This window comes from Apostichopus japonicus, chromosome 9, assembly GCF_037975245.1.
Source record: "Apostichopus japonicus isolate 1M-3 chromosome 9, ASM3797524v1, whole genome shotgun sequence".
Taxonomy (NCBI): domain Eukaryota; kingdom Metazoa; phylum Echinodermata; class Holothuroidea; order Aspidochirotida; family Stichopodidae; genus Apostichopus; species Apostichopus japonicus.
In genome coordinates this window covers 31156297-31169572 of record NC_092569.1, presented here as the reverse complement: position 1 = coordinate 31169572, position 13276 = coordinate 31156297, and the positions used below count along the sequence as shown (strand labels likewise).

The 13276-nt window shown below is 36.0% G+C and overlaps 1 protein-coding gene and 1 long non-coding RNA gene across 2 annotated transcripts in view; one reads left to right on the top strand and one right to left on the bottom strand.

The window, feature by feature from the left end:
• The window catches only part of LOC139973409 (uncharacterized), a 158225-nt gene that overhangs the window by 32395 nt on the left and 112554 nt on the right, over nucleotides 1-13276 (top strand). The gene's annotated exons all lie outside the window — the stretch shown is intronic.
• On the bottom strand, nucleotides 8687-13180 carry LOC139973430 (uncharacterized). Its single transcript, XR_011795214.1, has 2 exons — nucleotides 12101-13180; nucleotides 8687-9504 (listed from the first exon to the last, which is right to left on the bottom strand). It is a non-coding gene; the product is annotated as an uncharacterized lncRNA (long non-coding RNA).

Sequence of the window (13276 nt, the reverse complement as noted above, 5' to 3'; positions counted from 1 at the left end):
GGCAATCAGATCAGTCGTAGTGACTACGCAAAAGGGTGCCCGTTGTATGCATGTTATAACACCTAACCTAGCTAGCGGAGGCGACTTTAATCTCCGAAAAAGGGTAACGTGCGTCTTGAAATGCAATTTGAGCACGCCCTGAGCAGAAGCGTGTTTCTATACGCTGAATATGACGTTCTCATAGTAGTGGTTAAACCCGCAATGTATTCATAGACAATTAAACCTCTTTTCTGGAACCGTCATTAATACAAAACAATTAAATAAAAGGAGAACCGGGATGTAATCGGGTGTCAATTTTCGTTAGAGTTGAGCCAATATCATTTTCTTTTACTCCTTTGGACGTCTTATTTCTGGCATTTCATATTTCCAGAATCATTTTAATAAGAAGTGTGCGTGGTAATCAGGATTCAATTATTCGTAAGCTAAAATGACGGTAGCTCTCATGAGACAATTGCGTATATTGTCTTTTTCATAGTCGATACATTTTTTCTTTATAATTAAGGTGATATTTGAAAACGGATTCATTTCTCTCAATATATCCGAAGGTACCAATATACGCCTGAGTGGGTTGTGCATTGCTATGGGGAATACCAGCCATCTGTTATGGAGCTGTCTGTAATCCTTTCTAAAATCCTTTTGCTTAGGGTCTCCGGTCGGAATTGGAGGCAAATCTTGACCTATTTTACAAAAGTTGATTATTTTATACCATATCATGATATCAAATGGGAACGATCAACGCATAAATGATTGGTTTTCTAAAAAGAAATCATCATAGAGATATGATGTTAATAGAAAGTTGATCACATGAAATATTTCTATGAGCTTTATCACAATATTTATTTAACTGTCAAAGGAAACGAGTAATATCACACATTACATCGTGTAATTTAAAAGCCCTAGAGACAAAACCCAAGTCTCAAATTTGGCAAAACAGATGCATCCAGAGCAAGTCAAACATATGCAGGAAGCGTTGCAGATGCAACCAAGGAACCATACGGATTTACCTATTCATCGATCTAAAGCCTTAAACGCCCACAGATTTTCGTCTTCGTACAAACACTTTCCACATGAGACCCAGTATGCTTACGTACCCAAGTGATCGAAGCAAAACAAAATATGATAAAACTTAGACGCAAAGTTCCTAAACTTTCCTTTGTGAACTGAAGCGCCACCGTAGCACCAGCAACACGTCGCTTTAGAACCATGCCCGTGAAATGGATTATTTTTATCAAATTGTTCCCCCAAAAGGCGAAAGGTTTTCCTGCTACACGAGGACACCAAATTAATTACCAGTTTATGTGAATGTGCCGCCAATGCGGTAAAAAAGGCAATGTAACATTACCTTGCGTCCAAAAAGTCTAAACTGTCATGTTACAAGAAACATCTAAGGATCTTTCCCTCAAACGCCTATCCAATAAAAAGCACAAGGATGTATTAATAAAGAGGGGATGTTTTTTTTTTATTTTGATATCAAATAGTTAATCCTACTCATCACTGTACAACATTATCAATAATGTACATAGGTGGCATAAACGACACTTGAAATGATAAGATCGTTTTAACTTATATTTGATTGACAATAGACAATTTTACATGAATATTCATTTTATAGCCTAGTTTTCTATAACAATGATGGTTAGGAACTGCATAGGCTACTATGTAAAAGAAATAAATACATAGAAGAAGTGGAAGAAAAAGATGAAGAAAAGAGAGAAAGTTAATAACATTCCGACAACGAAGTATTATTGAATAAATTATTGCGTTAATATCGGCGAATTTAGATGAAATATTGATAAACGTATATTTGAAGCAACTAGAGGGGGCTCTTCCAATTAAACGTACTCATATAGCCAAACTGTCAAGTGGATTATTAAGACCTATTTTTTATATTTCATGTCATGATTTTTCCCAGTAAATATAATTGATGAATGGAAACATCTAGTCAATACCTTTTTTTATATTTAACCCGTCGAAGGTGTTGATTTTCTTCAATAATTAACTTAAATGGAATGGAGGACAAAACGTTGGTGCGGTGTTGTTTAAATTTATATGTTAATTTAAATAGGACTATGTGACTTTTAATTGCTTTAATTAAAATTCTATGGACGAGATATTGAATCGCTTTAGTAAGTACTTACTGATTAACCTGCATTGGGTAAACAAATACTGCTGACAGAATATGAGACCTGCAGCTTAACGAAACAGCTATTTACTAAACTTACCACGATGAATCCGTATTAGCGATTAAAACTACCATTCCCACTCCCACTCCCACGAACACGAACAAAGTAAGGTGGTTATATGGAAAATTATAACAACATATACAACGTTCCGACAATGTAATCTAAATTTAGATATGATTAAATAAAATAAAAAGGATATTGCTAACATATAGGTGGAAAAAGATGTTTGAATAATCGCGTATCAACTCCACAAATAAGTATTTCATACAGTACATGTTGTAAAGGTTGTCCCCAATCCATAGAAGAAAAGCCATGTTCCGGTATACTTATAGGCCTACCTATAGCATAAAACGTCTATTTAAGGGACGTAGCTAAGGCCTGATGATTGGGGGTGTAGCGGCTGAAATTCATACTGGATGGGTTTTGGAGCCAGAAAATTCCGACTGCTGCCTTGTACCCCCCTCCCTCCGTGCTCCTCGTCAACATCTACATGTTGAACTCGCGCGTAGCGCTCGGAAATATTTTTTCGATACATTTGTAGCACTGGCCCTCACTTGACAAACTTATTAATCACTCTGGCTAAACAAGTAAGCAACTGAGTATAGTTATCTGCTTGAAGGCTACATTGACCTACAACAGTTAATTCTTAAAATATTGTAGCAAAATGAGGAACTTCATATAGTTCTCAACAGGTATCGATGTACTTGTTTATTCTGTTTCTATAGATTTTGCAAAGACGTACAAGTAGATCCGTCAACTTTTATCGAAACTGGAATGAGTACAAAAACGGTTTTGGAAACCCCACAGGAGACCACTGGATTGGCAACGATAAAATATACAAATTAACAAACCAAAAAACCTACCAACTTCTAATAGAAAAGACAAACAGAGAAGGATCAACATATCACAGCCGTTATTCATCTTTCAGGATCAGTAACGAGGGAGACAAATACCAACTGTCATTGAGTGGCTACAATGGAAATGCTGGTATGTATTGTGCTAAATGTCAATCATACGCAGAAGTGTAATTATTGCGTTATCTTATTCTAACATAACTACCTGTAGTCGTAATCATACTCTAGTATTTGCACTCGTACATATACGCAGGTCATATTATAAATCTATTGTGGATACTAATGTAGAACTATGTACTAGACATTGTGCTAAGAGTCCCGTACTGATTGCTCATTGTACAATTGCTTAACACTTTGACCCGTGTTGGTATCATTTTAGATTGTAACATAATGATATATCATATCAACCAAGCCTCTATATAGTTCTGGGTATACTTTCTTGCATTTTCATACATGCTTTGTCGATCTTAGGAAGGAATAACAACTAGTTTGGAAACCATAGAACTGCTGCAGCATTTCAGTTCACTTTGTGGTTGAAAGATATTATTCAAGAGTGAAATAATTACATTTCATGAAAAAATAAAAAATAAAATTAAGTTTCATTTCACAATTCAAAATTAGTTCATTGTATTTTTTAAGAAGCCAATGATATAACAATAATAAAAACAAAAGTATCCTATGAATTTGAACGTTTTTGACAGAGATCAGTCGAAACGAACTGTATGTTTCAACTTCTCAAAAATCATTACCTGCCTTAGTTCTTATCGTTATAATGTATAATCACATAGGTAAATAATTGTTTTGCCTATATCAAATGGAAGTAAAGTACGTCAGAAAAGATATTTTACTATAAAGGCGATGACGAAAAAAAAAGAAGCACATTACAACTTTTCCTCTTATTTGAAAACCTACACTGTTGAAAATTCAAGACCATACTACAATTGGCAAAATATGAGTACTCGAAAGAATGAGCTGATTACATTTCTACTCATCTCACACGTACCTTGGTATTGCTTCATTATTTCATATTTCTTCGCAATTGTTGAAAGTATACTTTACACTATACTATCGATATAACGAAATCTATAAACACAATAAACGATGTTATGAACTAAGGTTTCCATACAAATGGTCAGAAATGGAACAAAGTAACAAGAAAATAAAGTCCCCAATTATTCGTTACTTCCAGGTAACAACGCTATGGGGGCAAATTCAGGAAAACGATTTAGTACGCACGATCAAGACAATGATGGATCGAATAGCTTCGACTGCGCAGAAAAACACCGAGGTGGCTGGTGGTATCCAGACGATAGCATTACGGGCTCTACCAGCAACTGCTACTCATTCAGCAACCGCGTAGCTACAGGAGACTACGAGTACACCGCCTGTATCTGTCATAGTGATTGTGACAGCAATCTTTATTGCCCTCGTAGTCGTCCACATTGTAAATGCTTTAGGTGTGACGGTTGTGGTTATTATTATTGTTATTTTAATGATTATCCAAAAAACCTAAACCCGGTCTACCAAATAACTGTCCATTCCTGCGGCTACTCCAATCTCAACGGTGACTACTTGTTCAACGATAACCGCGGTATCTTCTGGAAGAATCTTCACGGTTCTGATTGCGGTATAACAACAAAAACAATGAAAATACAGCCAATCCGAAGATCAAATTAGTAAATTAGAAGTCTTTAAAGTCACAATGATCGGAGACATTACAACATATGTTAAATATCGTTGTATTAAAATTTTAGAAGATTTTTAGAAATAGAAAACCAAAGTGACAGAAAGGCAGCAATGTGTCGTTCAGCTTTGTATAGTTATTACATATCATGAACATTATCTTTAACATAGATCAGGTATACCCAAACGTGATCATTGGTCGAATTACAATGATACCATATGTCATGCGGTAAATATTAATGACGGTGCAGCATTTTTCAAGGGAATAGTTAGCACTGCATGAAACTCGATGACGCCTGATACTTTGTCATTTATCGATAATGTCATTGATTAAAAATTAATTTATTTAAATGTAATCTTAAATCACTGAGAATAATGTAAAATGACGCAAATAAAAACAATTCAAGCTGGCATCAGTATTTTGACTAATATTGTTTTCATTATATTAGATAGGAGCTAATTTCAATTTCATGACATCGCCTAGGAACGACTAATCTTATCATTGATGGGTATCTTTGATCTCATTGACGTGTGGAGAAGTGAAATCAGTTGTGCAAAAAAATACTTGGAGTTCTAACGTTACTCCTGGCATTCATAGTAGGTTATATTTCTTTCTTCTTTCTAGTGATCTCAAGCATTGTCTAAGTAGCATCACCTTTTCTCCCGGTATCTTGTTCGACCATTATATGGTTAATCTTAGCCTAACTATTAAAAAAACAGAGGCCCGGCTACTGGAAATTCAATAATGATTTTCTAAATGATCATAATTTGGTTGCCCTAATTATGAATTTATCAGTGAAAACCTGTCCAAAATTGCTTTCCGGATCAATCTGTACGACGGGAGTACTTTTAATACAGTATTAAAATAAATAGTATGGTTTTCGAGAAAGCCAAAGCCAAAACACGCTGTCGCTCCTTTCAAAGATTCTATTTTAGAACAGCAGCTGTATATTTCCGACACTGCTGTTATCCGTTCACAACAAAAGGAGGCCCACATAAGTTGCTGGATTGTTATAATTGTAAGCTTTAGGCCGAAATCGTTAGTTATAGGGCTAGATTAGTTAAGAAGAATTAGAAAATACCAAGCATTTCTTAGGCTTAGAAAAAAAAAGTAAAACCAATAGTTCAATTCGGAGAATTTAGAATAGTGATGGCGGTGTTTTGACTGAAAAACACGGTATATTCAAATAAATATATACAAAAATTGTTATTCCTCTAACACTAGCTTTGCAAAGAACTTCCTTAATAATTATCCAAACAAATGTTAAAGATTCTGAAGATGCTTTTTCCCTATATGGATGTAAACAAGCCATGTTATCGATGGTAAATGCAACGCCCCAGGCTCTGATTGTCTATGTGTTAACTTTTATAAGAAATTTTGGCCAGTGATTGGTCAAACTTTGTTAGACGCATTTAACCATGATTACCTTAATGGTACTTTGTCGGAGGAACAGCCAAGAGGTAATGTAATTCTTAATATAAAAGCTGGAAATAATGCTACAAAAAATACCGTCCTATCGCATTACTTAATACCGATTACAAAATAGTTGCTAAGGCACTTGCGTCACGACTTTAACTAGTTATTCCTAAAGTAATCGGTCCTCAGTAAAGCGGTGCCATTAAAGGAAAATTCATTGGCGAAAATATTTGATTTGATTAGATCTGATTAATTATACTTCTGAGCAAAATGTACCAGGTTTCATTTTTATAGTTGACTTTGAGCAAGCTCTGGACAGATTGGAGTGGAACTTTATTCACTCTACTCTCACTTTCTTTAATTTCGGCAATAGCTTTAAAAAGTTGATTCATGTTCTCTTTAACAACAGTAGTTTTGCATTTATAACAATAGATGTACTGCAGGTTTCTTTTCAATTAAAAGAGGTGTTGGCAAGACGGCTCCTTAAGCCTTTATATTTTTACTCTGTGGGCAGAAATTCTAGCTTTGACAATTAATTGTAATGCAATTCTAAGGGGACTTTATTTCACCGGAAATGAAACAATGTTGCTTCAATACGCGGATGAAGCTGTCTTTTTCATTGATCATAACAGACATTCCCTTAAAGAGTCCATGAAATGTAAAATCCAACTAATCGAGAGTAACTTCCTCTGAATCTATGAGAACATCTTTGTTCAGAACTATTCTCGTCACCTTTAAAACTTCAAGGACTAATTAGAAATTAAATTTTAATATTTGCACCCGAATAAAGACAACTGAAAAATGCGACATTGAAACAAGACAACGATAACTTCATATTAGGAACACAATTGAAAAGCCCAAGAATGTACCGGATGCGCGACGATCATACCGCCACATACACGAACATTTACACTGAGAGAACAACCACTGTATTACGCTATATTGTTATAAATTTCAAGTTTGTTTTTACATATTGTAATATATCCGAGAGCAATACCGGTCCTTTGTGTTTTTGGGGGTTGCAGTAATGTCATAACCCATGTAATTAGCATTCATCGATGGCCGAAGGAGGAAAATAACACGGCGATTATGACCAAGTTAGTGCAGAACACCAGCGCCGATTCACTGGGCCTAGCTAGTGTACAGCTCCGAATGTAGCGAACACTTCACGGAAGCAGACTACGATCCGTCCTTTCTAATAAAAAAAAAATAGGCTTTAACGGGTCGACATAAACGAGTAGTGTTCCTATCAAATAACCGACATTAAAAACTCCGAAGACAAGATCGGGGAAAATAAATCCTTCAGTGGTACAAGTGGCGAACCTTTGGAGGAAGCGCGGCCGAGTACTAGTATCACTAGTATTGGCGTAACTACACTGAAGTCGTAATACACAAATAGTTTTTGCTGTACCATCTAAATTAACACCCCCTTCATTTCCTTATTTGTGTAGTAACAAGCTACGAGGTTAGCTTCAAAAGGGCTAGGTTACATCTTCTTGTGAAAAAGCTCAGTGCCTCAATGTATTCCTGGAATATGCTGGGTCAGTTGGTTATGGCAATAATATTTCTTATTTGTATTCCACGAAAACCATTTTTTTTGGAGGGGGCAGGGAGTTTGGGTGATAGGTACGGGTAAAAATAAGTAGTTAAATAGATTATATTCCAAAAGGTGTACAAATCTCACAGCGATTTATTTTAAACAGTCACAGAGTCAACAATTCACACAACGTAGTTCAAATCTTAAATCATTGAACAAATTTTATTCATGATCAGTTCTATACAGTCATTCTGTGCAATCTGGACAAGCCTGTGACTAAACCAACATTAATAACAATCATTGGATATAAGAAATAAAAATAAAACTGTACTTTCCATAGACAATATCATTCTTAAATTACACTAATGTCATTTGTGACATCAAAGGAGGTTTCAGAGAAACAACTTACATGAAATTGTTCGCTTTAAGCCTACAAAACAGATGCATGTCCTTTGTCGTCAATCGTTGTTGTGACAATTATTTAGAATAAACCAGAAGCAAATAGCATAAAGGGTAACTTAAACCAAGAAACACTGCACGACGCCACTCACATCCAAAAATGTAACCCACACACGACCACACGTACAACACTCACGCGCATCGTGAAACACAGCATCACATGCATTAAAATATTCGGATACCATTTATAGGTTGTATTGCTTAGTTTCTGAAAAGAGATTGTAAAACAAATCCCTGCTGTTGAAGAATTTTTTTTTGTAAGTGAGCATGTCAACAACTTCCCGAAAACCGGATGACTATAGAAGAGTTTGCAGTATCTAAGGATAATATTGACCTTACGCTTGTTAAGGCAAATTTATTGTACGTCGTCGAGTTTAGGCCTAAGCAAAGAGTTAAACAGGAGTGTCAATACGTTGACTTCGCGTCTGTTTAATTTCTCCTTCGTTCCGGTTTGGTTAATCGTTTGATATTAGATTTAACTTCTTGATGTTACTTATAACTTTTATTTACTTCATAATCAGAAGGCAGAAGAGACGCAGTGAACAATTCTGGATGTTGTTTTTCTTGCGTTAATCGTTCCCACAAACACTACACTATAATGTCAACTACCGTAAAGTTTGCAAATTACAAGAACAACAGACTTAAATGGCGGAAAGGTATGTTGTGATTTAGTAAAGGAGCCAGCGTAACTTGACGATAATTCGATTGACAGTGTTAACGTAACACAGTATTACAATTTTCTTCGAAAGGATAACATTCAGGAGAAATAAAGGCACAAACTTAATTTTGATATGACCGTAAGAATCACTGCTATTTATCCATGTTATACTTCTGGACCATTTTTACTTGAGGAATGACCATTTGAGGCTCATTAATTACAGCGGCTGGACTACTTATTCTAACAAACAAATAATTAATTTTGATATGACCGTAAGAATCACTGCTATTTATCCATGTTCTACTTCTGGACCATTTTTACTTGAGGAATGACCATTTGAGGCTCATTAATTACAACGGCTGGAATACTTATTCTAACACACAAACTATTAGGTCAGTTCCTCAGATACAACACGAAACTTAAGAGCAAACCATGAAACTTCAAATAACATTTTACTTCAAACTTCAAACATTTTACTTCAAACTTGAAACTTCAAATAACATAACGGCGGAGTGAATAGCCTAGTTGTTAACGCCGGCGTCTCCAAGTCATGAGATCCCCGGTTCGATTCCCGCCGACGGCAATGTGTGTCGTCTGGCAATCGTGTTGTTCAATAATAACTTCCCGACATGGACGTTAAATGGATGTGTGCCGAGAGATTGGCTTGGTCAGCTTGCTAGTCTATAAGCCTCCATGGCTTCTTTCGCGAGTTCCTGCTTGCGGAAAGATCACATATACATACATACATACATTTTTACAATTCGTTTCATGTTGCTGTCCAGCACAAGTGGTATTGAAAGTTATCCAAGAATGCTCTCTCGTTTATATAAAGTTAAAGGAAAATGATTTGATTCGAGAACATTCGTAATGAGCGGGACTAGTCATCATTTATGTAGCAATGGATCATTCGGAGATTTAGTACATATTAATATTGAATATAGTAAAAACCGGAATATCTATTGAAATATCAATATCACTCTTTTTTTTCTTTTTGCGTGGACTATTACAATACGCAGCATATGGAACGATTGTTAAACAAGAGCCCAACAGGCGCTATGGTTCCTTGCTAAGTGGAATATTAATGTGTTGTATGTCATCATTCAATAGCAAAATATTTATGCCCACATGTACCAGCTATCAACGAAAAACTGTATTCCAAGTTTAGATGCAACCTGATTTAAGGTTGTGGAGTTATTGCAAGTTTAAAATTTGGCACCTTCCCAAAAAATTGGGCCCTGATAAAATGTTACGCCTAAATGGTCCCAAAAATATTTGGCTCAAAGTGGCTCAAAATATAGTTTCGCCCCAAAAAAACTGAACCCTCCAAAATGTGGGCCCAAATGGTCCCACAAGTAATCGGGCCCAAAGAATGTGACCCAAAATGCATTTGACGTGAAAATAAAATTTGGGCCCACCCGGCCTAAAACGGGCCCGGAGATTTTGCCGGGCCAAAATGTACCAGCTACATTAACCATCAACTGTAAACTCAGTTTGGCTACAATTGGACTTACGGTTGCTGAGTTATTGCAATGTAAAGAAAATGTGGGCCTTAATGGTCCCAAAAATATTGGGGCCCACAAAGTCGGACCCAAAGAATGTGTCCCAAAAGGCATTAAATGTGGAAATTTAAAATTTGGGCCTTCATGTTCCATCTACACTAACCATCAACAATATCCCAAGTTTGTTAACAGTCCGACTTACGGTTGCGGAGTTATTGCAATGTAAAGATTTTTACGGTTGACCCCATTACCTCATTAATATTCAAAAGGTCAGTGCCAACAAATATGAAGCACAACTCCTTACTATAGTACATCTACATAGAAAGTATGACAAATATCCATCACTCCGTTTTTGAGATATCACCGACCCACGCAACTGTCAGAGAAGCGCGCACACCGACACCCGCACACCCGCAAAAACATGGCTGAGTATCCTTTGCTACCAGCAAGTAACCAACCAGATCAGCAACGCTGAGAAATTTGTCTTGAATGACAATATTTTTGAGCGGTTTATCCATTTGTTTGTGCAAAAAAAGTAAGACAAAGCAGACACATCGGGTTTCATTTCCTTCCTCCCATCTCCTGTTTTGCTTGGAAACACTGTCACGAACATATTGTATGCAATATGTCGTTGTACTAATTACTAGGGATAAACTATGCCCCATTGCAAAAACAAAGAACCAACAGTATATGCACTTCGCAGCGACGTAGCCAGGAATTTGAAGGGGGGGGGAGCACTTTTTGCGATTGATATGGAATTTCAAAGTTGTAGGCACGACTATCTGAGCGGAGCGCCACCATCAGTTGACGCGGAGCGTACAAGAAAATTTTTGGTTTTACAAACCCCCAGATGGCCGGAAACGGCCCTTCCCGAATGTTCATTCTGGTTCCCTGGCCTTTTGCTAACTTGAGACACCTCATTCAATATCACTTTTAACCCCAAAAAAACTAACGAGTTAAAATAGTACGTAATTCAATACTACATAATGCATTAAAATTAGCAAGGTACATGTACAGAGTAGTCTTACTTTTCAACTTCTGATACTTGTAGATACAAAGATAGTCCAGAAATGTATGATACAACTGTATCTAGTAAATGTTTAAGTTAGCCTAATAAGAGAAGGCGAGAGCTATCCGACGATTGCCATCTGATGCAATTTCTCAAGTGTTTTCTCCACTGAAATATTATCTGCGTAAACGGGTTAAAAACAAAAACATGTTAAAAAACTGACAAGATCGGATCCTAGTCTTTTTCGGCGGGTAGAGTTCTGAATGTAACGGCACGCGATAGAAATGACAGCATAGATGACAGAAGAATAGGTCACCTAATTTAGCCATATTCTTGCTACGTTCATTTCAATAGTTTTTTCCTGTCTATAGACTCTTAAACTCGTCCAGCAAGCTTATCGATTTGAATTATGGGTGTTTTTTAAAAAAAAGGATAAATTGGCCCAAAAAAAATGTAGGCTACGCCCCTGATCATATGATATCATTATCAGCAGATTTTCTTTCCTGTTTAAATTCTTTTACATGTTCTTTTTACATAATATATCAGAAAGACAAACGTAGTACTCTTTTACAAGTTTCCAGTATGATGATTCTTGTTTATTGTTCAATGTCTGGACTTTAATACATTTGACGAACTTAACTGATGGACAATATAAACTTTCATATTTTGTAATATAGCCAGATATGCATTGGCCTAAAAACAAATATCGTTATCGCAGTGTAGTTTCGCAGCATGCGCATCGCTATAGATCATCTGAAATAATTAAGCTGAACTAGAATGTTTTTTTTAGAAAATGTTTACGTTTGGTTTGCTGCCGTGGGAACGAATAAGGTCTCACGCCTAGCCTTCTCCTCGACCACTCGTCTCTCCTCTGCATTCTTGACTTGTTTTAAAGCCCCTGGAGCCTTTCTTGTTACAAATTAAAATAACATTTTAATTAAAAGAGAGGTTTGTAATCTGATATCAGTGTACATTTTTAAATGTCAAAACAAGCTCTTTGGATTCAATATCTAATATAAATAACAAAGATTTTTTTTATTGTCTACAGTCAGTACGGATTTAATTTTTACAGATATTAAAAATTCAGTGAAAGCCCAGCAAAACAGCTGACATGTTTATTCAATCAGATGTGAGGATACTCGATTCCGCAAACAGGGTGTGACGTAGACATCATAAAACAAGGAAGTATTGTTCATATAGCATACCACTGACAAACTTCGAATGTTCCAAACTGTGTTAATTAGATATTTGTACAAACATATTGATAGTGTAGAATAGATCATACCGTACATTTCACGGTATATAATATGTATTGTACTAGTTCATGCATGTTATAAAGTGTTGGTTAGTAGTATCACTTCCTGTCCATTCGATACTGCTTTAATTTTGCCTTCCAACCAAAAGCAAAGTAACTTAGCTAACATAATCACTCATAAAGGGTTCTTAAACATATGGATGATATCAACCAGAACAAGTAAATCAGCATTCCTACTCTTTTAATCGGTTTGGTAGAATTGACATCACAACTACGCACAATTACAAAACCTTTGATCATAAACCACACTGAACGTAATAAAATTCAAAAGTAGCACGATACTCGTTTTAAAAACCAAATACATTAAGAGTTATTAAATTGCAATATCACTGCTGTCCTTGGAACTAGAGACACGATAGTCAATTAGTATACAATAGGTTTTATGCTATATTTATCGGAACAAGGACAATTCAACATTATGCAACTGAAGCTTACTGTATATATAGAGTGAAAGTTCAAGATGCAAATAGCTACAAATAATATTAAGTTAGATTGCGCATGACCACTAGCCTAATTAACACAGAGGCCAATGCACAGCATTTTCTCGTATGAGCTGTACCTGTAATCCAAACCATATTTCAAATAAAATGATGGATTTAATGGACATCCATACCACTACTGCGGTCATTTCAGTAGGGAGTTGATCACCCCTAAAGAGAGAC